Here is a 25,712-nt window from a genome sequence, read left to right as displayed (position 1 = left end):
GGGGGGGGGCAGAACCAATGTGATTGGCCAGTTAGTTAAGTATTTCTATTGTTTTACTTGATGCCTATGCCCATGCTCTGCTTTCTGGCAAAACTACTCCATTCCAAAAAAATATTTGTCCCAGTAAGGAAAGCACTCAACATCGCTGTGCTGAATTTGCAGAGTTATGTGCATACGCATGTGTTTCATTCCAGAAGGGAAGGGGGAAGTGTGTGTGTCTTTAAGTCAGACCTGCTACTAAAAAACAGTGGTCAATCCTGAAGAAAAAAACAATTCTCTAATTACTTGAAAGCTGGGAGTGGAGCTCAGCCACATCAGGCAACTCAAGTGGGTGGGTGGGCATGTCATGAACTGGCAGGAAGACGGGAAGGGAGAAGAGAAGAGATTCCCAAGGAGGAGTGTAGCCGGGACTGGGACACACCAGAGCAAGCAGCAGATGAGGATGGAAGTACGCACAGGGTGACAGATGGCAAAGGGATGGGAGTCAGGGTGTAGGAACCAGAGGAGCAGGAGCCAGAGCAGTCCCTGTCTCCATAGACACAGCAAGCTCAAGGAGGCTGAGGCAGGCAAGAGCCCACAGCCCAGCTCCCTAGCTGGCCAGGTGGAGCTCACTAGCTCTGGGGGGAGAGATGTGATTCCTCAGCTGGCTTGGAACAGGTGAGGGTCACATGCCTCGTCAAGCGCAGATGCTGCCATCAGTGTGCAAAGGGCAAAAGGGAAGCAGAGCTGAGGTGCTTTATTTGCTCAGCTTCCCATTTTGGACCTTGGCTTGGATGCACCTGGACTTCTATGGAACTGTGCTTTGGGTTTGACTCTGGACTGTATCCTGACTGCTGGACTTCAGACATGGCTACTTGGATTGACCCTGGACTGTGTTTCCTGACCTTTGGACTTTGCTTTTGTGGATTGACCCTTGGACTTTGGACTTGGCGTACTGACAGGTAGGCCAGGGGTTCAGGACAGGGGGCATCAAAACCAGCCCTGTCCTCCTCCCATGCATTTTATCTTTCCTGCCTTCTTTCCCTGAGTTTGCTTTGTCCTAGTCCTAAAGAATGACCTTCCATTCTGAAAGATAATAAGTAAAGCCTCTTGTACTGTTTGCTGCTTTGCAGGGAGAAAGGGGAATGAAAAAGAGGAAAGTGTGTGTGTGCATGTGTATGTATTCTTCTCTTCTATTGAGTGGGAGACAAGGAATATGAAGTAGCTTTAGGCAGAGCAATGTTTACTCTGATGTGCATGAGACCCATAAAACAGACAAAATGGCCAATTCTTGGACCCTGAACTCTGTTCTTTGTGTGGAAGCTGGTCCTTCCAAATACATCCTCAAGCAGAATATGAGATAATTCATTTGTTGATGCTTCTCAATGAAAAATTACAGGATATAAATACATTACAAAGGGCATGAAACAGCCAGAGTAAAGCACTTCTGAGACCTGTTTGTGTAAATGGAAGAGTGAGTTATGCATATGCCATGTACGCAGTAGAAGACTCCTGAACGCAGTGGCTTACTTCTGAGTAAAGAGGTGTTGGAATGTGTTGTCAGGACAGATGAACAGCCATAATTTAATATATGTGTGTGATTCCTCTTGATAGACTGAGAAGCCTGTGAATGTCATGGGTTATTGGTTGAGATGATCTGGCTCTGCTGCATGCCCATCCAGTTTCAGTCAGTTGCCAAATCTGGTTACTCCTGCTTGCAGCAGAATTCCTTGTTGTGGTCCCAATGTTTCAAGGCCTAAATCTGTCTCTGACTACTGTTAGCTGCCCTGGTGGCCCTGCCCTCCACCCCGCTAGCCCCAGTGGACCCCAGCTGCCATGGCTCAAGAGCTTTGTGGAAATTACAGATTTTGATGAACTGGTCCTCTTGTTTTTACCTTGCTTCTCCCATGATCCATTGTGAGAAAAGAGCATTGCCAGTGTATTCAAAACCTGACAATACATTTGGTGGTGATGGCTGAAGAAATGCCTGAGGTGATAATATCTAAGCAGAAGAGAGCCAAGATTTATGACTTTAAAAATGACTCCTGTCAGGCAGCGGTTCTTGGAGAACTCTGAGCTAACACACACTAAATGCTCTGAGAGGGATGTAAATACAAAACACACTTGCTCATGCATATTTTTCAGTAATGTTAATATAAATGACAAACTCTTATCAAGGGAAAATTGGTACCTTTGTGGTTCCATATAAAGTTTAAGCATTTGTCTGTAAACTGTGCAGATTTCCATAATAACAGTAAATAGATCCCTAACTGTGACAAATACTTTCAAAACATTGCAATGGTGGACTAATATGCCAGCCTTGCTATGATGGAAGCTTGCTGGGATAGCTTAGAATGTCAGGCTGAGTGTTCCACAGCAAACATCTTTCTGAGAAACTTGAGGGGTCTGGAAGGGGAGCAAAAAAGCAAGACCTGTTTGGAAGCCAAAGTCTACATATCAATTTCAATTTCTGCACTCTGCATATGACTGAGCTGGATATTCCCCACTGTTTTTACATGAAAGACCAAATCAAAATGGAGTAGCAGTGTATCCTCAGTGAGATAAAGCATTGGGGGGGGTGAGTCTGGATGATATTTGTGGGTCTCTTCTGAATTTGTGATGCTGTGTATCTGAGGGTAAAATCTATAATGGGAAACCAGCCATACCTGTTCCCTTGTTATGGCAATAGCCTTAGCTGGCTAGTTAAGTACTGTTGTTTACATTACCTATTGCAGTTGGGTGATTCTACAGCCTTTTCTTCCATCACATAAAGGATTCTTCTAAAATGCTTGTCAGGCAGTATTCAAGGAAAAGAAGGGTAAATGGCAGATTTCTTCCCACCCACCACCCACCCAAGATCCAAGTTTCTTAATAGCAAGCTTGCGAAGAATATTTGTATCTGCATCTCACCCACCCACCTGGAGACTTTTGCATGCATCCCCTCTCTCAAGAAGCAGAAATGAGGACGGGGCAGAAGTAAGTCATTGTGTTCAGCGGGGCACCCATGACTCTGCATCAGCCTGACTCGTCTCTGCCTCTTGGCCTCCCTCACCCCGCTCTCCTGCTTCAGCTTCTGCCTCTGATTCTGGACTTCTTTCGGCCACAGGCTTTCCCAGCTCACTAAGTCCTGTTACCTCTTCAGCTTCCGACACCTCCTCCTCCCAGTCTTCCTTTTCTCAATCTGACCACTCATCATTGTCCCGCCACTCTTCCCTGGGCTCTGAGCCTTCTTCCTTTCATGGTTCCCCAGCTGGTTCCTCCCACCATTCCTCTGTGTCCAACCAGCCCATGACATCTGTGTTAAAAAAAAATTCTCCCCCAACCTTCCAATACACAGGCATCACTCAGAACAGTGTACAATTTAGAATCACATTACAATTATATAATACGACAATTTAAAAAAGCATTATTGTGAGGATCAAATGACAGAATTATGTGATAAGCAGCTGGGGCTCAGATCAGAGACAATGTAGTGTAGTGGTTAGAGTGCCAGGCTAGGACTGGAGGGACCCGACTTCAAATCACCACTCAGCCATGAAGCTCCTTCAGTGACCTTGGGCCAGTCACAATCTCTTGGCTTTACCTAGCTTTAAATAAAGTTTAAAAATGTTAAAATTAATAAAGGCATGTAAAGGAATCTGGTATTTGAATTCACCCCTCCATTAAAAACAAACAAGCTATCCACACAGAAAGCCAGCAGATTACAGACAAGGCTAGGCTAGAATTTCTCTTCCCAGTTTGCTAGCTTGCAAATGGAGAGGAGTTCTTTTGATGTGGATTTGGTCATGCTGTTCCCTAGCATTCTGGAATGGTACCGTCCTAGGAGGACATGCTTTTTACTAAGAGAGAGAGAGAGAGAGAGAGAGAGAGAGAGAGTGCAACCGACACATGACCTTGCATCTCCTGTAGCTTCCTTCTGACATTCATGACAGACAACCACCATGATATCAAATGATGCTTAAATAAACACAACAAATAACTGGAAGTTGCCACAACCACTTTGCTTCGAGATAAATATGACACATGAAAGCAAGTTTAGTTCAAGTGTTTATTAGCTTTTCTTCTTTAGCATTTAATGTGACTAACTTTTCACATATATGAGCCCTATTGACAATATGATGTAAATGAGCATAAAGCCTTATCAAGTCAAAAGATTTCTTTTTATTTATTTGTTTTGACAAGGTGGCTTCTTATGAATATGAAATAATCCTGGGAGCCATGGCAATTTTTATTACAAAAATGAGATATCAACTGCTCTGTGTAAAACCTGACTACCCGTGTTTAGTGTCTCTCTTCATCCAGCCGATTCCATTTCATCAAAAAGAGCATCAAATGGCTGCGAGTTGCATTTAAGAAGACAGAATTAGAACAGCTGTAGCAAAGACTGCTTTGAGTCAAAGATGTTTTACAGGAAAGCGGTATGAAAGAATCTCTAGAGAAACATATATCTTTGCCCCAGCACTCTCCATTGTTCAAATAGATCTATAATTGTTTTATGAACAAAAGATCAGTTAAATAAGCTACCTTTCCTTCTTTCATCCTTTCTTCAAAATAAAAGCCATCAGATCATAGTAACCTATGTATATTTCTTGTATATGATACAATACACTGCATAAGAAGTAAGAGACCCTGATGAGGTTTGGCCAGCTTGGCCATGCCTTTGATATTACGCCAGGGGTGGGAAGCCTCAGTCCCAGAGAACAAGTGGGCCGCTCCAGAACGCTCTTCCTAGCCCTCAGGACATTCCCTAGACCACACCCTCACTGGTCCTGCTCTGTAGCCTTCTCAAGTACTTTGGCCTGGCTGGAATTGTAATAATGCCTCCTGCTTGCCTCGATGGAAAGGTGTGGGCATAGAAACCTGGAATGTAGTCTTCTGTAGACATTCGAGTCCCATTCATTGCTCTGCCCAGTTTTTGCCTCTGGGCTCATCCACTTTTGTACCTGGCTCCATTCACAACTGGCCTGGTGACCCTGGAAGGTTGCCCATGAGGGAATGCAGTTCTCAGAATTAAAGAAAGGCTTCCCCATTCCTGGAATAAACAATACATTGGAAAGGATTCAGATTTGTGCCTGCTGCACCAAGTCAAGTATAGATGTTAATTCTCACCCCTTTGTGCTCCATTACTTTCAGCCAGGGGTGCAGAACCTGTGGCCCTCCAGATGTTTATTGGACTACAACTCCCAAAAGCCCCAACGAGCATAGCCAGTGATCAGGGATGATGGGAGGTGTAGTCCAACAATATCTGGAGGGCTGCAGGTTGTGCACCCCTGCTTTTAAATCAAAACACTTCAGTACTAAGCATGCACAAACCATGCCTCATCTAAGGTTACTTGAGATCCTACTTTGGCTCACTTGCATCAATTCACCAAGGTAGTCTTACTTGTGTGAACAACTTACAATATGAGAAGGCAACCAGTGTGTCTCAGGTGAAGCAAAAGTCTATAATGAACCTTCAGTTATAAAGTTTGCTGTACCTAAGATCATAGATCTTCCAGATCATATAAATACTCCAAATAAATGGTTTATATTGTCATAACAAGTAAAAAGCTTCAAAGAGTGAAGAAAATAAGTTGCACTGCTTCGTGTATTTTTATGATATTGGGAGTTGCCCTTAGTGGGCTCTGCACCCAAATGCAACATAGAGCTTTTTTTTAATCATATTGATTATTTGGGCTAGTCTTCCTGTGCATCACAGAAGGAAACCGTGGCTCTAAACAAAGGTCAAAGCAAAGCACTGATTGTTGGCAAAATAAACTGAAACTATGTGCATTGTATATACCTGTGAATCTGCTTCTTCTCATTTGCTTGCATTCTAACAGCCCTAGCCCACCCTCCTTTTTGTGTTTCAGGGCAGGTTTAGCAGGTCATCTGCTAATAAAAATGAATTTTAAAGCCTTGGCTACCTCCCAGCCAAAGTTAAACACACTCAAGTCCCATTCATTTCAGTGAGCAAGCTAAGCACACATTTATTCTTTACCACAGTAAGTACTTAATTTTTACTGTACTTGACTCTCTTCTTTTCTCTCTGTGCATAACTTCAACTGACACTTGTTAAGATGTTGTGTAACAGACTACCAAAAATTGAGGTCCATGTCAGAAATAGCCTTACTTGTATTTCTCCAGTACCCTGGACAGCTCCATATACCCAGTGACAGGGTCCTGCAGAACAAGCGCACTAGGCTACAAATCACATCATCAAACCCTCAGAAGTGCAGGGAATTGAAAAATGAAGTGAAATATGGGCGCAATTGGAATTGAGAGAAGTCACTAGCTGAGGTTAAAGAATTTAATCCATCCTGAAGTCCAAGAAGTTTAACAGTCTGGCAGAAAGGCTTGTTAAACCAAAATGAATATTCCAATTCCTTCTTTAATAGGAAATAAATGTTTCACTTTTTTTCAGGTTCTCACCTTGCAAACATTTTTTTAACAATCACAACTTTATTTATTTGTTCTCAAAAATAGAAGCATGCCATTCAAACTTTCTTAAAAGTAATACCGGAGCTTTTACAATGAAATGTGCAAGATAAACATCAGAACAGAAACTCTTGTTCACTGTGTGTCTTGTTCATGCCACTATTTATTATTATTTTTACTACTACTACTACTACTACTACTACTACTACTACTGTGATGTCATTTTACTCACAAAAGTAACCCAAAGTGACTTACACAACACAGCATAAACAGTGAAACCAATTACAACACACAAACCAATAAAAACAAAACAAAAAACCCCACATCTATACAAATAAAAGACAGGTCTTACAGAACCTGCCCCACAGCTATGTGAAACCCTTCAAATTAAGGAACAAAGGACCAGGTTTAAAAAAAGGTTTTGCCTGGCACCTAAAAATAGCACCAAGTGCATCTCCCTGGGGAGAGCATTCCACAAACAGGGAGCCACCGCTGTAGAGGCCTGCTCTCATGTTGACCTATTTGCTGGAGCCAGAGTAAATGGAAAGAGAGGAGTGTGTGAAGTGGGAAAACATATCCTATGAAGGGCAGTTTCTCAGCAGTATTCTTTTTGACTTGAACCTGAAAGATTCATTCATATGCTGTGAAGTAATTTCTCTAGGCCAAGTCTGTTAGCTTTATCTATTTACTCTTAGCCTTGGCTTGGGTTCATATGATTTCTTTGTTGCCCATTAACCAAAGTAGTCTTTGCTTTGGGGTGGTTTTTTCTTCTAATTTCAAAATATTGCAAAAAAGGTTTTAAAATTTACATTGGTCTCTGATAGCTATGGCTATCCTAGCACCCTGATGACTAACTTCCTCTCTGTGCATATCTTGTTTTGAGCATAAGAAGCTGCCTTATATTGAGTCAGACCAGTAGCTCCATGTGGCTCACTACAGTGGCTCTCCAAGTTTCAGACAAGAACATTCATCCCAATCCTACCTAAAGATACTGGAGATTAAACCAATGACCTTCTGCACACAAAACATACACCCTACCACTGAGCAATGGCTCCCAAACGTTTACATAGACACTACAGAAGTCTTTGACAGCATTAAAATACTTAAATATGTAATTTGAGGCAGTCAATATGCTCTGAAGCAGATTAACGAAGTATGTATATTAGCTACATTGTTTGAATAGGAAACAAATTGCCTGCTACTTGGTTCTCCTTGGGTCACCAAGTATATAATCAATTTCCACTAGCTCTGAACCCAGCTAAAAGTTATTCCACTGTCACCTGCCCGCAGTGATTTCCACTACACCATAAACTGACTGTGTCCCAATGAATGGCTATGCTATGAAATCCACAACACCAACCGGCATGACAACAGGTGTGATATCACAATTCTGTCATCTGCATGGAAGCAACAAACCCATCAATGAGCCACTGAAACAATCATGAATTAATTTAACACTTGTAGTGCTTCTTGGGTATCTGTGCAATGTCAACGCAAAACTGTCCACCTGGTGCCTGCTGTAGCATGATACAAAGTTCTCCATCTTGTTGACTATATGTTGTCATTACTCAGATACCTGTCACCTGGCCTATACTTACACCTTCTGAGCACTGAGTAGTGATTATTCTCCCCATTTCACTGCAGTATGAAGAGATGCTCAGAATGGTTCATGGCACATTGACCCAGGTTATCAACGTTGAACAGCCAGATAAAAGACCATGGGTGGTTGGCTCATCATTTCTTCAGAGAAATAACCTAGGTATTCAGCAAAGAAATGAAAGAAAAGAAATTAATGGGTACACCAGCAACTGAACACTCAAGACACACATTAAGAACTTCCTTTAAAGGAGAAATACATGAAAATACAGTGGGGTTATATATATAGATAGATAAATTTATTGTCATTGTCCGTATATACACAGTATGCACAGCAACGAAAATCAAACACCCACCCAAAGACCGGGTACACATATACATTTGCACGTATCTCCGAGCTCTCATCCTATTTGGACATAATCTATAAAACATACATAGTCCAGAATATAGCATGACCTATTTAAGGCATAACATAACCTAAAACCTATCTCATTCCTTCCTCTCCCTACTTACTAAACCTTGCAACTGGCCCTGAGATCATTATTTAGTGCAATCAGAGCTCTTGGATAGAAACTATTTCGAAGGCGTGTGGTTCGTGTTTTCATTGTCCTATATCTTCTGCCCGAAGGCAATAGTTCAAAGAAGTTGTGAGCAGGGTGGGTGGGATCTCTCAGAATGTTATGTGACTTCTTCAGGATGCGAGACGTGAAGATCTCATCCAGGGTTGGTAGTCGGAGCCCAATAACGTTCTGGGCAATTTTAATTGTTCGCTGTAAAGCTTTTTTATCCGTTTCAGAGCTGCTCCCATACCACGATAATATACTATAGGTTAAGACACTCTCAACGGTACTATGATAATAGGACAGGAGTAGGTGCTGGGATAGATTCAGTCCCCTGAGCATTCTCAGGAAATACAACCTCCCCTGCACCTTCCTCACAACCATATTAATATTTGCAGTCCATGAGAGGTCCTCCGAGATATAAATGCCCAGGTATTTAAAACTACCAACCCTCTCCACTTCCTCGCCATTTATGTGCAATGGTAACAATACACTTTTCTTTCTCCTAAAGTCAATTATGAGTTCTTTGGTTTTTTTGGTGTTAAGCATAAGATTATTTTCTTTACACCATTGAATTAACCCCTGTACTTCTTTCCTATAAGCAGTCTCATCGTTTCCACTGATAAGCCCCACCACTGTTGTATCATCCGCAAATTTGATGATTGTGTTGGACTTATACAGTGGGGTGCAATCAAATGTGTACAGAGAATAGAGAAAGGGACTTAGCACGCATCCCTGAGGGGCTCCTGTGCTTAATACTAGAGTAGAAGAATAGTAAGGTCCCATTCTCACTGTCTGCGGCCTATCAGTCAGGAAATTCCTTACCCACAGACAGATCTTCTGATGTATACCCAAGTTGGTCATTTTAAGGAATAACCTGTCTGGCAGAATTGTATTAAAGGCAGAACTGTAGTCCACAAACAACAGCCTTGCGTAGGTTCCTCTCGTTCTAGATGACTCAATACAGTATGGACGGCGATGGAAATAGCATCATCAGTAGATCTGTTTCTTCTGTATGCAAACTGGAACGGGTCCAAAGTGGATGGAAGACTAGCCTTAATATAATCTAGCACTTATATGTATCATTTAAGGAAAAAACAGAGATTTGAGGAGATACAAACTGTTAGAATATTTTCAATAGTGTTTTGGTTTCCATTTTATTTGTTACTAACTATGCTCAAAAGTTCTTACAACTGTGGAGCGAAGAATGCACACACAGAAGCCAAGTCATAAAACCTGCCACCTGAGATCAACTGGCCTCTGTGACATCCCCCCAACCACTGGCAGTGGCTGCCCTAGATCTCTGGCAGGGGTCTTTCTCTGCTACTTCAGGTCCTTTGAATTAGAGATGTGAGAAATTATAACATTATTAGGAGTGGCAAGGTCAGTGGCTGAGGACACACTTTCAATGCAAAAGGCCCCAGGTTAAAACAGTCAGACTATTTTATGAACTAAGACTGCAATCCTGCAAATTTACCTGGGAATACATCCCATTGAAAACATATATGCCCACTGCCCATTAACTAAAACTTTACCCCAGTAGTGTGGATTGTGGAAAGGCTGAGAGTACTGAAGTGAATATAAATGATATTTTATAGTTAATAAGTCTTGCAATAACATATCCATTTTGACAGATAATTCTGGGGTGTACAGTGAAACCCTGTGTCAGCCTTCTTGCAAAAACAGACTTCAGATTTGCATGAACTCCTTTGGGTTCTTTTTTTATTAGACCCCTCAATCCACTACTTGGAGTCAGGCAAAATTCTGCCTGTGGGGGCAGAACCAGGTGCAAAATGGGAGCACAGGCAGATCCAGTTACGTACAGCCCCCATACACAGCGGTGACTCGCATACACATCTGTGCTACTACAGAGATTCTCAAATGGCCTAATTGGGGGTAAGGAAAAGCTTTTAAGTTGTTACATACGGTTAAACAAGTGGGAGTCAGAAACAACTGCCAATCTACACAATGCCAGTGTCAAGATAGACTGATGCCTTGGGCAATGTTGTCCTTCCCTGTCACTCGCTGACCTCTTCCTTCTTGTCTTTCTTTAGCGCTTGCCACTCTGATGCGGTAGGATTGCCATATTTCAAAAAGTAAAATTCCTGACAGCCACTGGGAACAAACACAAATTCTTTTGGTGGGAGAACTCCCCCTAAAATAGTGGTTTTAAGCTTTTAGAGCTGTTTCCACTGCTCTTTCCATCACGTTGCCATGCATCCGGGTTTCCCCTGACATTTTGCCAATTCCCCTGATGCCATTTTTACTTCCCCAAAACCAAGACATGTCAGGAATTTTCTTGATATATGGCAAGCCTAGATGGGGTGTGTGATACCTCTTCAGGGCCGTCCTCCACCTGACAATGTATATCACTTTGGAAAAGTGCACAATAGAACAAATGGTCGTTCTAGAAGAAGGCATTGTTGAGTGTCAAGCCCTGAAGCGTTTCTGTGCCACGCTTGCCTTGCAGCTGCAAATACTTTTTAAGGTTTAAGAGTACAGTGGTACCTCGGGTTACAGATGCTTCAGGTTACGCGTTTTCGGGTTGCACACCGCGCAGAACCTGGAAGTACCGGAACGGGTTACTTCCGGGTTTCAGTACTCGCACGTGCACAGAAGCACTAAATCGTGCTTTGTGCATGCACAGAAGTGCCAAATCGTGACCCGCGTGTGCACAGGTGCGGCGCTGTAGGTTGCAAATGCTGCGGGTTGCGAACATACCTCGCGCATGGATCACATTCGCAACCCGAGGTTCCACTGTAGTGAATGGTTCCAACTTAGAAGGTTTTGTCACTGTTAAAACTTCAACCAGTATTCAGTGCAGCAAAGCAACAGTAACAGAGGAGACAATGGAGATATTTGGCTACTGTGCTCAATGCTCTGTCTCTTCTTCCACTCATACAGTGATGGAGAAAGCCGCTCGGGCGCCTGGGACAGGGCGAGCCACCCATAGGGACGGGGCGCACTGTGGGGCCTCCGGGGTCTGCCTACCTCCTCCCACTCAGCTGCCCTACAGCTGGGGGGGGGGGAGGCAGCAGGCGGACTGTTTGGGCAGCACAGAGCCTGCGCACGCCCAAGTCACCTAAGTCCATAAATTACCATATAGCATATATTCAACACAAAAACAGTGACAATTTGTTGTTGACAAAGGACAGCTGAACATATAAAGGGCCCCATTACCTTCAGTAGCTTAGGGCCTCATCAAATCATACCTAAATCCGCCCCTGCTATGGGTGCATGAGCCACAAGGACCCTTCCTGGTGCCTGCAAGGTCCCCTTTCCTCCCCCACCTTGGAATTAGGCTTGAAAGAAACATTACTTTGTAGTCAGTAAACTAGGTTGTGGTGTGTGTTTGGATGTGATGTCCGTGCATGGTGTCTGTGGCAATTTTTCTTGTTCATAAATGCACCCATGTGAATAAAAAGGTTAGTGAACCTGGGTCCATATGACACAAAGCATATGCAAATTTTATGCAAAGCTATGTCATCTTTTGCAAGTGTATTTGACGGTCAGATCCATATACAGCATACCAAGCCATGAAAATCCTGTTGGCACGCCTGCCTATGGCTTCTGAAGTTACCTTTAAACTGGGACTAGAGCGGCTGAGTTACTTGCAACAGTTGAAGTTGTTTTGTATTTGATTAATTGCTTTTAACCCAGTTTTGTTGTCCGATGTTCCATAATATGGTGATGCCCTTTCTCCTAGTTTTACCCACTCTTTATCTCTGAGTGCTGCGCAGACCAAATCAAGTCTCTCCAGTTTTTCTAAGGAATTCTTGCAGGTCAGAAGCAGGGCAAAGGGTACTAATGGATGCTCTGTGATTCAAACCTCCTCTCCGCACCTCTCTACTAAATACCAGGGCTTCGATTGTTTTCAGGACAAGTCAAAATGCTGCATGGATTCACTCAGCTCAGGCACAGCACCCTCCAGTTCAGTTGTGTGAAGTTGCCCTCACGCAACCAGTGCCATTTGGGGCACGGGGATTGGGTCTTGGAATATAGACCTATCAGGGATTAGTATTGGGGTGTAAGCCCATCCCTGATGGGTTGAGGCCTCAGTTCTGGGGGAAGGTGGGCAGTGGCAGCTGGTACTGCTGCAAAAGGGTTGCGCTTCCAGGGCTGACCTGTGCATGAGACGGACTGAGGCAGCCACCTCAGGCGGAGGAAGCCAAGGGGCACCTCTGCAGGTGGCAAGAGGGGGACAGCATGCAGATGACACAGACGGCAGCACCTTCCCATTTCTCCTTGCTGCTCTGGGCGCGCCTTTGGCAAGCACCGCCTCGGGAGCGCGCCCCGCCTGCCTGCTAACAATGGGCCGGCTGCCTCGCTCGCTTGCTCGCGCTCTCCCTCCTGGCTGGCCTGCCTGCCTGCCTGCCTCCCTCCCGGCCGGCTGTCCCCCTCCTCGGCGCCTCGGGCCACTGGCACCGTGTCATTGCCACCACGCGGGCTCCCGGCCTGCCTCGCCGTGACCCAGCCGCTCATCTGTCAGCGCGCTCTCATTCCTGTTATTTACATCTGTCTTTAGCATTCTAATTACTCGCTTTATTACTTTCGCCCGGAGGAATCCCGGAAAAGGCAGCCGCGAAGGAGGCGCCGACCAACAATAAAACGGCGCCCGCGGATTCCCGCTGCCTCCGAGGCCCCGCGCGCCTTGGTGACCTCGAGATGTCCTTAAATGGGGCTTATTCCTGCGGGGGCCTCCCTCGCCCGGGCGCCACACAGCAGAGTCCGGCCCCGGCATGGTAACAGAAAAGGGTACCGGTGGGGCGCAGTGGGGGTGAGAGAGAGAGAGAGAAAGAGAGAGAAGAGAGAGAGAGAGAGAGAGAGAGAGAGAGAGAGAGAGAGAGAGAGAGAGAGATATTTTATCACACAGTCACCATACAGGATGGATCCAGCGCCTGGCCGTCTGGTGGAGAGGAGAGACAAAATACAGAAGGAGAAAAGTTCGCTCCTCTTCGTCATCGGGTCTTTCTGCTCTCCAGCAGATTTGCCTTCGCTCTTCCTTCCAGGAGGAGACAGCGAACTGCCCGAGCTAATTGTGGTGATTTCATCTGTCAGGTGCATCAACGTGCCAAGAGATAGAGAGGGAACGGGGAGCGCGGATCGATTTCCTCTGACCGTTTTACGACGCCATCAGTCTCCCATTTTAAAACGGGGGGGGGGAAGAGAGAGATTAAATTTATTTGGATTGGGAGCTGTTGTATACAAAGCTGCCGCGGGTTCGGTCTAGGAACACAGGGGGGGCCGACAAATTTCGGGCCATAGGATCGGGACGCCGAGAGCGTTCACGTGGAAGGGTTTGGAGGGGAGCCTAACCGAGCCCAGGGCTCCAGTTTAGCAAATCTGCTCCCTTTCTTGGTGACGTGCTTTGCTTTGTACACCACCTTGTGACATTTCGCTTGGCCTAACAAAGGTATTGCCCTGAGACTGAATTTTTAAATGTACCCTTTCCGAAGGGGGTGGGTACATTTTCGATTAATCTGTCGAAAGCAAGACATCCTTTTTAAGAAGACCTGTAATCCTTTGATTTCCTCTTCAGATCCCATTACTTCTCTTCTAAGCAGATCTTGGACCTTCATCTCCTTCCTCCCCCCCCCCCCCGTTTTCCCTTGCCTCGTCTCTACCCTTCCTATCCCCTGAACTGAAGGAGGGGCTGGCGTGGTTAATGGCGAGCCACGGAGGGGGCCCCGGAGGCTGTATGCAGATTTCCCTTATTTATCTGAGCTAGTGAAATGCTTGTTGCACTCAGCGACAATTTAATGCCGGGGCTAATGGGCTTCCCTTTATTATCTTTCACTAACATAATATCCTGCAGGAAAAAAAAAGATGACAGAACGTATGGATTTTTAGATAAATAACAGGGGTAATTTATTGCCCTTGATGCTCTTCTGATGGAATGGTTGATAGATAATGTAATAATATGTACATAATTAAGAGGGCTTACTGTACCTCCGTCAAATTAGGTTCAGCTGCGCTGGAGATGGGCTTTCCCCCACCCGCTACAAGCAGCCACAAGAAACCCCGGGTGAATTCATGGTGGTGAATTCTCCCTTCCTGCTCACTTGGGAAGACCCTAAGGCGGAGGAGGCAGATCCTTGGAGATTTCCAAAGGCGATGATTCGCTCTTTTACCGGCGGGGGGCGGGTCGCTGGTCGCGAGACAAGGGTTCAGGAGTGCCTGCCCTATTGTGCTGCTTCCTTGTCTTGTCCCTGCTGCCTGCCTCCACTTCCTCTGTCGTTTCCCCTGCGCAGAATTTTAGATTTTCATTTTATTTTTAGACTCCTTGGGGCACTGTCACTTTGTGTCCACAAGGGCTGCGCTATATACATAACTAATCTTGTGACAACCATAGACCCGGATTAAAATCGCCACTTTCCACACCGAGACACCTTACAGGAAAAACTCGTGCCTACTTCAGTCCACGTTCTTTAAGTCTGGAATATGTACCTATTGTTGGCTACTGAAAATCAGCAACACCCGGGAACGGGGTTCAACCTTTAACCACGCTGAAAATGAATAAGGAAGGACAGGGTCCAAAAGATTAAAATTAAGGGGTAACTAACGAATGCAGACCCTTGTTATCTTGAGTGAGCGTTTTTTAGGTTTTAAAGACATTTTCACTAGAGGAATCGGTTGAGACATCTCTCTCTAACACACACACACACGGAGCAAGGGAGAAGCTTCTACAAGGGGCACAGAAGGAGCGCAGGCTGCGCAGTCAATGAGGACTAGTATATTACGCAGCACCTTTTTTGGGAGCGTCTCAGCTCCTCATCGTTGGTCCGGTTAGTCCTGCCAACAGTGCAGGCCCAGGACTTCTCCTGCTGCGCAGCTTTCAGAGTCGGAGGCTCTGGAGTTTTCCTTCTCTCTCTCTCTATTTTTCTTCCCGCAATCCTCTCGCCTCCTTTGTAACCAAGTCAGCCTCGCTCTCCCCCCGCGCGCCCCCTTGTTCTTGTAGGTTGTCCATTCAAGGCATGGCGCACTTGCTCTTCCAAACTCATCTAAATTACATCAATAACAGAGCGCACTCTTTAATGAGCTCTCAACTTTAAAGACTTGAAGGATATTAACAAGCCGCTTGACAAATGGTGCTTAGAAGCACATTAAAGACGCAGCTAATGGAGCGCATAATGACGGCTAATTTTCGATCAGATATAAATTAGAGCCCCAACAGTTATTTGCCTTAAGGACTTTATGTAAATGATCCTGTTCTGTATAAACTGGAAAGCCAAGAGAGCCCTGCCTGTTGGCAATCCTTGTGGAGATGATTAATAGAGCCGCAACCGAACTGGGCAGACAACGCGTGGCATTTCCAGCTAAAAGTCACGCGGGGGGTGGAGCAGTAAATATTGTGCCGGGCGACGCGGAGACAATGAGGGCGGCCGGAGGCTGAGCCGAGCAGGCCGAGGCCGAGCAGCCGCGACAGATGGGAGGACAGGGAGCTGCTCCACGGGAGGGGAGGGGAACACCCCGGCAGCCACGGGGGCTCCAGCGCTGCCCCTTCTGGCCTCCAGCCCCACTCACAGCCTCCCATCGTGCACATCCCTACATCCATCGGGCTGGCTGGCTGGCTAGCTTCCCTCCTTCCCTTCAGATCCACTTCACTGCCTGGGACAGTTGAGGCTTCAATCCAGACCTTCCCGTGGCCATGGTGGTGGGGAAGTCATCAACTCTCTTTCTTAAACATTGCAGCAGGTCTGTGGTGAGCAAAACACCCTTTGGTAGGCCGGGAAGCGCAGAAAACGAAAGCACGTGTATGCTGGAAAATGGTCTTCTCTTCTGCCGCTGATACAGCTCTTATTCCCTTAGCACCAGCAATGCAGTGGCTGATCATCTCTGGTTTCTTTCCAATGGCTTCACGTGAAGAGAAAGGAGATTCCAACTTCACATCAGGAAGAACTTTCTGACAGTAAGAGCTGTTGGACAATGGAACAGACTCCCAGGAGAAGTGGTGCACTCTTCTTCCTTGGAGAAGCAGAGATTGGGGTGGTCACCTGTCATGGATGTTTAAGTTGAGATTCCGGCATTGCAGGGCATTGAACTAGATGACCCTTGGGGTCCCTCAAAACTCTGCAATCTTAAGATTCTATGATTCTGGGTGGAGAGAGCTGGAAAGCACCCAAGTTGCACCCAAAGGAATTCAGAGACTGTTCCCTACTTCACTTTCTACTTTTTAAAGACACTTGGAAGTTGTCCCAATTTCTAGAGGGTGAGATGGCCCTGTTGCCTGTCCTGCATCAAGAGCCACAGAGAGTCTCGTAGCACCTTAAAGACTAACATATTTATTATGGGAACAGCTTTCCTGGAACAGAATCCTAACAGCTTATGCCATGACACATTTGTTAGTATTTAAAGTGTTGCAAGGCTTTGTTGTTGAATTCTTCTGAAAGCATGGTGCCTGTATTCTTGATGTTCCTCACACAGCCTCACAGCAAGTTCACCACCACAACCAAAGGTTGTGAACATATCAAGGTTTAAAAGAGAAAATCTACATATGCATGAGTATCTACCTATCCGTTTGGAGTCAGTACTCATGTGATATGCACACTCCTATCCTCCATTCTGCAAAGATGTCCAATTCTTACCCACTGCAGTACCTCACCTACCAGAACAGATGCCATTGTACCAGCAACACATCTAATCCCAGTCCTCTGGGCTTTCTTTAACTAGCTCCATGCCGTGCAAAGGTCATATGGACTCACTGAGGAGGCACACAGAGTTGCTGGGCCTCCTCTCAGCTGACTGTGAATGGCTTATCTGGGAAACAAAGCTGCCTGCTTGGTCTCTTGACTCCCTTCCTACCAGGTCCATAGTTCAAAGGATGAGTCCTGGGGATCTGCACATCTCTGGAAATCTCTTTGTTCCCTATTGAAGTCAGGTGTGCTAGAGAACCCCTCCTCCAGTTGTCTATCCTAACTTGTTTGTTCCCTTGGGCTGAATGAATTATTTCCTGAAACTTTTGTGTTTTCTAGACCAGGAGTTCTGTGGTCCTCCAAATGCTGCTGGACTCCTATCAGCCCCAGCCAGCATGATCAGTGGTCAGAGATTATGGAAGATGTAACCCAGCATCATCCAGAGGGACACAGATTCTTTATCCCTGTTCTGTACGATTGACTATTTATATCTTATTTTAAATAGGAAATGTGTTTTGTTGAGAAATAAAAGAGAAACACGTTTTGAGAAAAGAGATTTGTAACACTCAAGTGTTTAATAACAGGTGCTTCTGAAGAAAGAGTTCATCCCTTGTCACAAAGTACTGGCCCTCTCCCTACCAGTTTTCTTTATATAAAGCCCTTGTCATTTCCTGTCTGCCCCGGGGTTGTAACTCATCCAGTCTGTAGTTATTGGTAGGAAGCATGTGCTTGTATATTATTAAGGGGGGGGGTCGTGACTTAAAAAAATAATATATGGACTTTCTTTCTTTACCATTCCTAACTTACCTAGCCTATCCCCTAACGGTTCCTAGGAAAAAGGTTGTCTGTCTAACTATTCTCATACTTCTGTCCTGTTTCTATATAGAGGGCAAACGGCTCAAGTAGAGGTGGCACCTGATTCCTGAGCCTTGGTACCTGCTGGTAAGGTCGGGCGCCCCCTGTAGGCCAGTCAGTCTCTGCCGGCTTCTTGGTCCTTAGCCGCACGTGTCCAGGCAACAAAAATACGTGGCAGGAAAGATGTACACAGTGAAGTACAGAAGGGGGAAGGTGTCCTGCGAAGTAGCTCTAGGGCTGTAAGAATGAGCTGGAATCCTGAGTTCGTGCAGGACCGGATCATCCTTCAGGGAGGTCACCTCTGATCCTCAGGAAATGCTCTGATGTGCAGCCTCGGCTTATTTCTCCCGTACTGATTCCAGTTAAGAAATTGAGCAAGCCGGCCACGTTCCTAACAGAGGTCGTGAGGAGTGGTGCGCTCTTTTCTCCCCCACCCCCGCTGCAGCTGAAGTTCGCACGAGGCCTTTGAGGAAGCATCCATCCACGCGCAGAGTTCCTGCCCCCTTTTGAACTTCTTTGTGCAAGACCCGCAGCTCTGCCAGCCTTGGAAGGCCCTGCTTGACGCCTTGGATTTTGCCAACCTACCTGCTGCTGGAGTCCTTCCTTGGGAGCCTTGGGGGGGGGGCGTGTGTGGCTCTACAGCTCTCGATTCCCGACTCTTCCTACTTGAAAAGATTTAGAAAACTGGATGGACCAACTTCCGGATGGCAGGCCACTGGTTTCCAGAATGGTGGTGGGAGGGGGGGTGACAAGAAACACTGCCCCGGTAGCCTCCCTTCCCGTCGTTGACCCTTCACTCCTATGCGATGCAAGCCCCCAACGCAGAAGCCGGTAGATCTCTGTCGGGGGATTTCTCTGGATCCCGCAGGCAGTCAGAGGAGAAACATGGGAGGTAACTTTTCTGGAATCTTGGGACACCGGAAGCCACGCCCTCAAGCTCTTCCAAGGACTTGCGTCTGCAGGAGGTTCTTGTCCACATGTCCAAGGGACGAAGAAACCTCTAGAGTTATAGTCAGGAAAAAGTGTCTGGTGCGAAAGAGAGGTGATGGAACTGCAACCTGCTCTTTATATAGGCCTGGCGAGCAGGCGACAGCAGCTGTGACCTTAGAGTTTGGTTCATGCCACCGGTGAATTGCTTCCAGCTGGAAGCCTTTCCTTGGAACCTGATCTCTAATTCCAGAGGTTTAAGATTTGGCCTGTGGTTTCTAGGGGGGAGACAAAGGCACTCTTCGCTTTTTCAGTATACCATTTTAAGTCCCATTCATCAAATTCTAGAGCTGTTCGGTTCAGTTCTGGCGATGATTGCTATTTTCTTGGAGTTGCATCGATCAGTTCTGTCCTAGAGACGACTGCAAGAATGAGGAACCTGTGGCCGCCAGATATTTCTGGACTACAATTCCCATCATCCCTTGCTATTGGCCATGACGACTGGGGCTGATGGCGGTTATAGTCCAGCAACACTTGAAGGGCAACACGTTGGCTCCACATCAGGCAAATTTCATAAATCTGAGCCTTGCTATACCTAGGAGATGGAACTGGCAAAAAAACATTTATGGTAGGAAAGAACTAAAGGCCGGTTAGCTTTGGCTCCAATGTGTTCAATATGTTACTGAAGATTAATCCATTTCTCCTGAAGATGGAAGAGGGGCTGGCTTTAGCAAAGCTTTCATAGAGTTTGCCTCCGATCAATTAACTCTTTTAAACCCCCGAAACAGAAAAGCAAGCATCTGCCACCTTCACAGAATACACTCTGCTTTTGGAACATTATAAAGCACAGTCAGAAGGCGGTAATTAAGATCCCTTGCTAATTATCATAATAAATCCCTAATCATCATCATTATTAATAATAATAATAAATACAACGCTGCTCTCTCTCAATTAGACAGTTCTCTCCGCCTGCCACTTCTTTTAAGTTAACAGGGATGCGCTAATGAGTCGAGAGATGCTGTCGCCAACTTACCCTCTTCCGGAGGGCATACACGCTTCCTCTCGCTGGATGAATGAAATGGGGCTCCGTTACCTCGCGACTCTCCTCCATGCGGCATTGCTCTCAAATATTAGCGATGCAGCGCCTGCAGGAACGAGGAGCACACAGGGAAGTCAGTGGAATTATGCACATCCAAAGACGCACGTCCTCCGCGCGGAGCGAGGTCTAAGCAATGGATTAATTAAGAGCTGCTTGAACACAAATGTTTGAGATTGCTGCAGAGAAAGACGCGCATCCGCTCTGGATAGTGCAACAAGTCTGAATTGTATGAGGAGAATAGGACGACAGTCTCCAAACTAGAGGAAGAGTGGTGCGGACTGGCTTTCTTTATTCCATTGGAAAGAATGGGCAAAAAGTTCGCGAGGAGTCACTACCCTTTGGGGGAAGGGCCGTAGCTCAGTGGGAAGAGATACTATTTCAATCCTGGGCATCTCCCAGCAGGCCTGAGAGAGACCCTCTTCCCTGATACCGAGGGATAACTGCTGCCAGTCAGTGTAGGACTGAGCTAGCTTGACGGGTGGTCGGACTCAGTTTAAGGCAGCTTCCCTCCCTAGGTCCCTTAGAATGAGTTCTAGCCAAAGTCAAAGAGGCGATTCTCAGTGCAAACTTACCTGCGGCTGTGTCCTTCAGTGTGCCCCACTTCCAAGCCGGAATACCTTGGACTCCCTACTATTTCCACCGAGAGTGTTAAGCCAGCTTCCACTGAAATCAAAGGGTTTTAATAGTGCTCAGCCGTGGCTTCTAGATCCTCCCTAATTCTATTTAAAACCAAAACTAGTCGTCCCCGTGATGCTTCTTCCTGACAAATTTCCATGTGTGTTCCTTTCCTTCTAACTATAATGCACAGAGTCTGCGTTTAGTTCCTTGTTGAAAAGGCCACCAAACACTCATTCCACATGAGCTCCCATTTACATTATAATAAGTGGAATACGTTCCCTCTAGCTTTGCAGGAGCTCAAGGGGCTGATGGTATATAGACGTTATCGAAGATGGAGCTGAAATAGAAATAAAGGTTAGCGGAAGGGAGAGGTAAATGTTTAGCCAGTGCAACTTGCCTCTTGTTCGTGCCTTCTTGCTCAGTGACGGATCCTTCACTGCAGGCTAGAATTTCTGTTTATTTAGAAACACCCCTACCAGTTGAGCAGGATCGCGGCTTTCAGATTTTTGTAAAGGATTAACCGCTTTATAAATGCTTTTTAAAAAAAAAAAAATCTGGGCTCCTTCGGGAGGAAGGGTTGGAAATAAACTCACCTCCTCCTCCTCCTCCTCACACCATTAGGCAACAATCCCATGGCCATTTACCCTATTGAACTGAATCCTGTTTACTACCGAGTAGACACGTTAATAATTTGAAACAAAGCGCTTAACTTTTGCTGGATGGGTTCCTTCTGTTGGGACCTGCGCTTTTGCCTTTATTAGAGCCTCAGAAAAAAAGGGGGGGAAACCAGACAGGGGCGTTCGCCTTGTTATCCTCTGTCTGAAACGAAACACGGAACAACTCCCCCACCCGGTGGTAATTCTAACTGATGATCGATTCCTCCTGGTCAAGGCAACTCCAGAGGAGGGGGCTCTGAAATGTGTGCTCCGAGTCCGCTCTGCTTATAGATCCGCGATTCTATTTGGCCTTGTCTGTTGCCTGCCTCGTGAGGTTTTGTGAAGCCGGAATGGAACCAGAGGTGGGGAAATGCCCTCATTTCTAAGCACACTATTTAGCTTGTTGCACTAAGACAGGCGTGAGGAACCTGTGGCCATCCAGATGTTGCTGAACGGCGATTCCCTTCATCCCTGGCCTTGCATGCTAGAGCTGAGGAGAGTTGTAGTTCTAACATCCGGAAGGCCAAAGGTTCCCCTACCTGCACTGTTTCTGTGACAGTGTTCCGCCGCTGAATATCTCCTCTGGGACATGAATCAGACCCGTGGGAACATGGAGTTGGGAGGAACCAGACACTCAAGCCCAGCGTTCATTCAAATCAGTCATTCCCCACTAGCGCAGACGATGTGAACTTACCGCAGGTTCCGAGAAGTACAGTGAGGAGCAACTTCAGGGCACCCATGTGCTTCCAAGGAAGATAGCTCCAGCCAGTCAGCCAAGCCACAAGCTGCAAGGGGAGACAAAAGGAGATCAAAACCCAGAATAGCGCCCCCTTGCTTTGTGCACATCCTCAATATACCCTTCACTTTGTCCTCATTTCCCAGGGGTAGCGAAGGTCCAATAATATCTGTGCTAAAGAGGGAAGCCAGATCGGAGTTCAGAGAATTGATTTTTACAGCCTACCCTGGCTGCCTTAGAGGAGCCCAGGTCACTAAGTTGAAAGGAACCCGAGATAGATATGCTGGAATCCCGAGCCCAGCAAGCCTCCCTTCACCGCCGGGCAAAGATCTTTAGGATTGCAATTTGCTGTTAAGGTCAAAAGGAATTCATCCTCCTCCGTCGTTTTGGTCAACATAATGACCTGTTTTTACAGAAGGTTGCTGTCTTAGTTAACCATCAAATAGTGCCCTTCTCTTCATGATATGACGCAGGCGAAGGAGCGTTGAAATGAACAACCACTATCCTTTTTAAAGGTGAAGAAGGGATTCGGATGCCAATTATTTGACCTTGCTTCCTGAAGGGGTGCGGTGCTCTGTTAAAGAGCTGCTTAAAGATCTCTGTGATGGGTAATTACTCCCAAGTAACTTACTGGTATGGCGTATTTAAGTCTTACCCAAAAAAGTGCAAGGGGGGCAATCAAAGGGGGGGCGACGTGTCCCTCCCCCCAAAATGGGATGCTCTCATTTATTGAGCTTTAGTCAACAGGCAATAGCTTCACTGCTAAATTTGCTGTTTTGTTTGCCTTCTATCTGAGACATTTCTGTAGCATAGGGGAACTGATAAAGTTCGCCAGGGTGCCCTTAACCTCAAAATATTTACTTCTGAAGTAAGCCTACTGACTTAAATTGACTCTCTCCTGAGTAAGGAATATGAAAGTTGTCCTTTATTACAGTCTTTCATCTTTCTTTCACCTTTCTGCAGCCTTTCACTTGACCTGAGTTGTGCTCACTTTAACATGGAGAACAGAAAAGGAACCGTCTCTTAAATAACGTGTGGGGATTTTTTTGTTTTGTAAGAGGACAAGATTTGATTAAAATGGGGGTTGGGTGGAGGCCTGGGTTGTTTTCATCAAGGCCCTTACCTTCCCCCCCCCTCCGGTAATTCTAGCAAATGGCATTGAGAGGGACTCGCTCTCACGTTAATTGATACACGAGGTGTTGCGCGCTCGCACAAACACACACACACATCCACAGACACGAATATCATAGCGGCCCGAGTCTGTAGTGTTAGGGCAACTATTATACTTGAAGCAGAACCGAGCTACAAACCCCACATGGTATTATGTCAGCCGTTGTGGGGGGAGGGGTGACAATGTTAGTGCTGAACAGTATTTATTTTGAAGGGAGAGGGAGCTAAGAGGCTCTGCCCCGAAGGGCTCGCAAGCTTTGAATGAATGAGTGACCAGTGATCTCTGTCTTATTAATGCCCAAGGCCGGTTCCTTTTCTCATTAAAGTGGATGGCGCTGTCCCCGGCTGCGGTTCTGCATCGGTTCTTCTCAGCTACGCCTCCGCCGTTTTGCTCCCGCCTGAGGCTCATTGGTTTAATTTAAAGCCAAGCCTCTGTCGGGCAGGAATATATGCAGCAGGGCGGGATTAACTTGCTGCATTAGGGGAAGACCCGAGACAATGTCCAACCAAAGTTTAAGAAACAGAGAGCAACTAACCGTTTGGGGGTGCAAATCCTACAGGATTCTTTCAAACACACGCACACAGAGACAGTTCTTTTCCATTTGACTTTGGGGTGTGTCGTTTGGGAAAAGGAACAGAGTGTTACCTTCTCTTCAGCCAGCGCTCAGAAGTTGCCCATGAACTCACCAGACAGTTGTCTTTTCGATGTCACCGTGTAGTCAAGTCCTCTCTCCAGGACTATTTTGTTGGTTTCACATCCGTAGGCTAGACGGTAAAATCAGAAAGCTACAGTTAAATTACTCACAGTGAATAATCTCAGAGGGCTCTGACGCTTGGATAGGTGTCTGTTGTGAGGAAATGCAGGGAGAGGAGCACTTTCGCCGCCTTGACTTCCTTAAAGGAAAGGCGGAATATAAGAGCAGTAAATGATACCATGCAGACCACGTTTAATTCCGGAAGCATGTTGACAAATCTGGACCTAAAACTGACCGTTCTCAACCCAGACTGGGAAGTAAGGAAGGGGCCAGGGCGCAAATTAAGTCATGCTTTTTCTCGCCCAAGAATATGCAAGTTTCATTTCCTTTAAAAAAAAAAAGCGTAATATATGTATTGAGCTCTCCAGGGCATTTCCTTGGACGGGAAATGGCGAGGCCAACTTAGAATTCAAATGGCCGCGGTTATTAAGAGGCAATGGGCTTAAAACAGCCCTTAATTCTGAGTGACTGATTTGGAAACTTAAGGGCCGGGGTCTCTTGTGGAGAGGCATTTGTTGGAAAGTGTACGGCGAAGGCGGCGAGACAGTTAGCTAAGCTGTACAGGCTTTGGGTCTGCCTTCAACCCAGTTCTGGGGCTGCGGTTCTCCCAGCGGTGGGGACTTTGCTGTTGAGGGGGCCGCGGTTTGCTGTGATTAATGTTCAGGAGCAGAGCAAAGCCTGGAGAGGCGTCCCCTCCTTCCTTCTCCCTCCAACCCACCCGCCTCTCAGCGCACGAGCTACAGGCCAGGCCGCTGCCTCACCTCCCTCGCTCGCACTACCTGCGCGAACAGGCGTCTCGTCAAAGGAACACAAACAGAACTGACAATCTTACTCACCCAAAGCTTTGGGAGCGTTTGAAAGCGAGATTACACCGCAAGGAGAGAGGTTGCCTTTGCTCTTGCCATCCCCAGCCTTCATCGATTTGTTCCTGAAAAACCCTGCGCATTCTTAGAACAGCCGCAACCGATTAATATTGCATTAACCCCATTTAGAAAAAGAGAGCGAGAAAATCCAAAAGCACCAGAATCCCGTTCCCTATCAAAGCCATGTATTATTAACGCACGTGTAATTGGAGAAGCGAGGTAAGGGTGTGGGTGGGTGTGTGAGAGAGTGTGTGTGTGTTACTGGACAAAAAAGGGAAACACGATTGGTGACAGGACTCTAGGAAGGGGAAAGAAGCCGAAAAAGCGTCTAATGTTTCATTTCAGGTCTGTGGTTTTTCTAATTCGAGATTAAAAGCAGTCACGTCTTTGAAACCAGACATTGGGTGTAAATGTACAGTTAAAATATTCCATGCCAGAGTCCCCAGACGAGGCTCCCTCCAGTCCCAGGCTTCATTAAATTTTAATTATCATCCCAGGCTCCAGCAAGGAAAGGGGAGGAAGACTGTCCACCTAATTACAACTGATAAAAAGCCTCAGATTTTCCTCCTTTTTCTTCTCCAATATGTGATTAAAAACATGCTCTTCCCATCCACAGCGTGTGTGTGTGCGCGCACTAAAACATTAGATGCAGAGAAAGGAACGGAGGTGATCATCATCTAGTAGTGCGCACTGTAGATTTGCTCGTTACAAAAATACACTTACGCTTTAAGGGGGGCGGGGGTCGTGTTGAATAAGGTGATGGTGGGGAATCCTGACATTAGCTCTGGGCGAGACTTGGCGAAAGATCCACAGAAGAGGCAACACTGCTCCCTCATTAGGTTCTCGCA

General features: G+C 46.2%; 1 long non-coding RNA gene across 3 annotated transcripts; it reads right to left on the bottom strand.

Moving 5' to 3' along the window:
* Window positions 1–4,060: 4,060 nt before the first annotated feature.
* Window positions 4,061–25,698, bottom strand: LOC309540579. Of its 3 annotated transcripts, XR_014223360.1 has the most exons (6): window positions 24,838–25,698; window positions 23,934–24,011; window positions 22,035–22,125; window positions 20,001–20,112; window positions 7,995–8,151; window positions 4,061–5,011 (listed from the first exon to the last, which is right to left on the bottom strand). It is a non-coding gene; the product is annotated as an uncharacterized lncRNA (long non-coding RNA). The 3 variants fall into 3 exon arrangements; XR_014223361.1 differs by lacking the exon at window positions 4,061–5,011 and having other exon boundaries at window positions 6,432–8,151; window positions 23,934–24,091; XR_014223362.1 differs by lacking the exon at window positions 4,061–5,011 and having other exon boundaries at window positions 6,432–8,151.
* Between the last annotated feature and the right edge of the window lie 14 nt (window positions 25,699–25,712).

This window comes from Podarcis vaucheri, assembly GCF_965113315.1.
Source record: "Podarcis vaucheri genome assembly, chromosome: 9".
Classification (NCBI taxonomy): domain Eukaryota; kingdom Metazoa; phylum Chordata; class Lepidosauria; order Squamata; family Lacertidae; genus Podarcis; species Podarcis vaucheri.
Note: the sequence above shows the minus strand (reverse complement) of the source record. Positions and strands in the feature narration are given on the sequence as shown.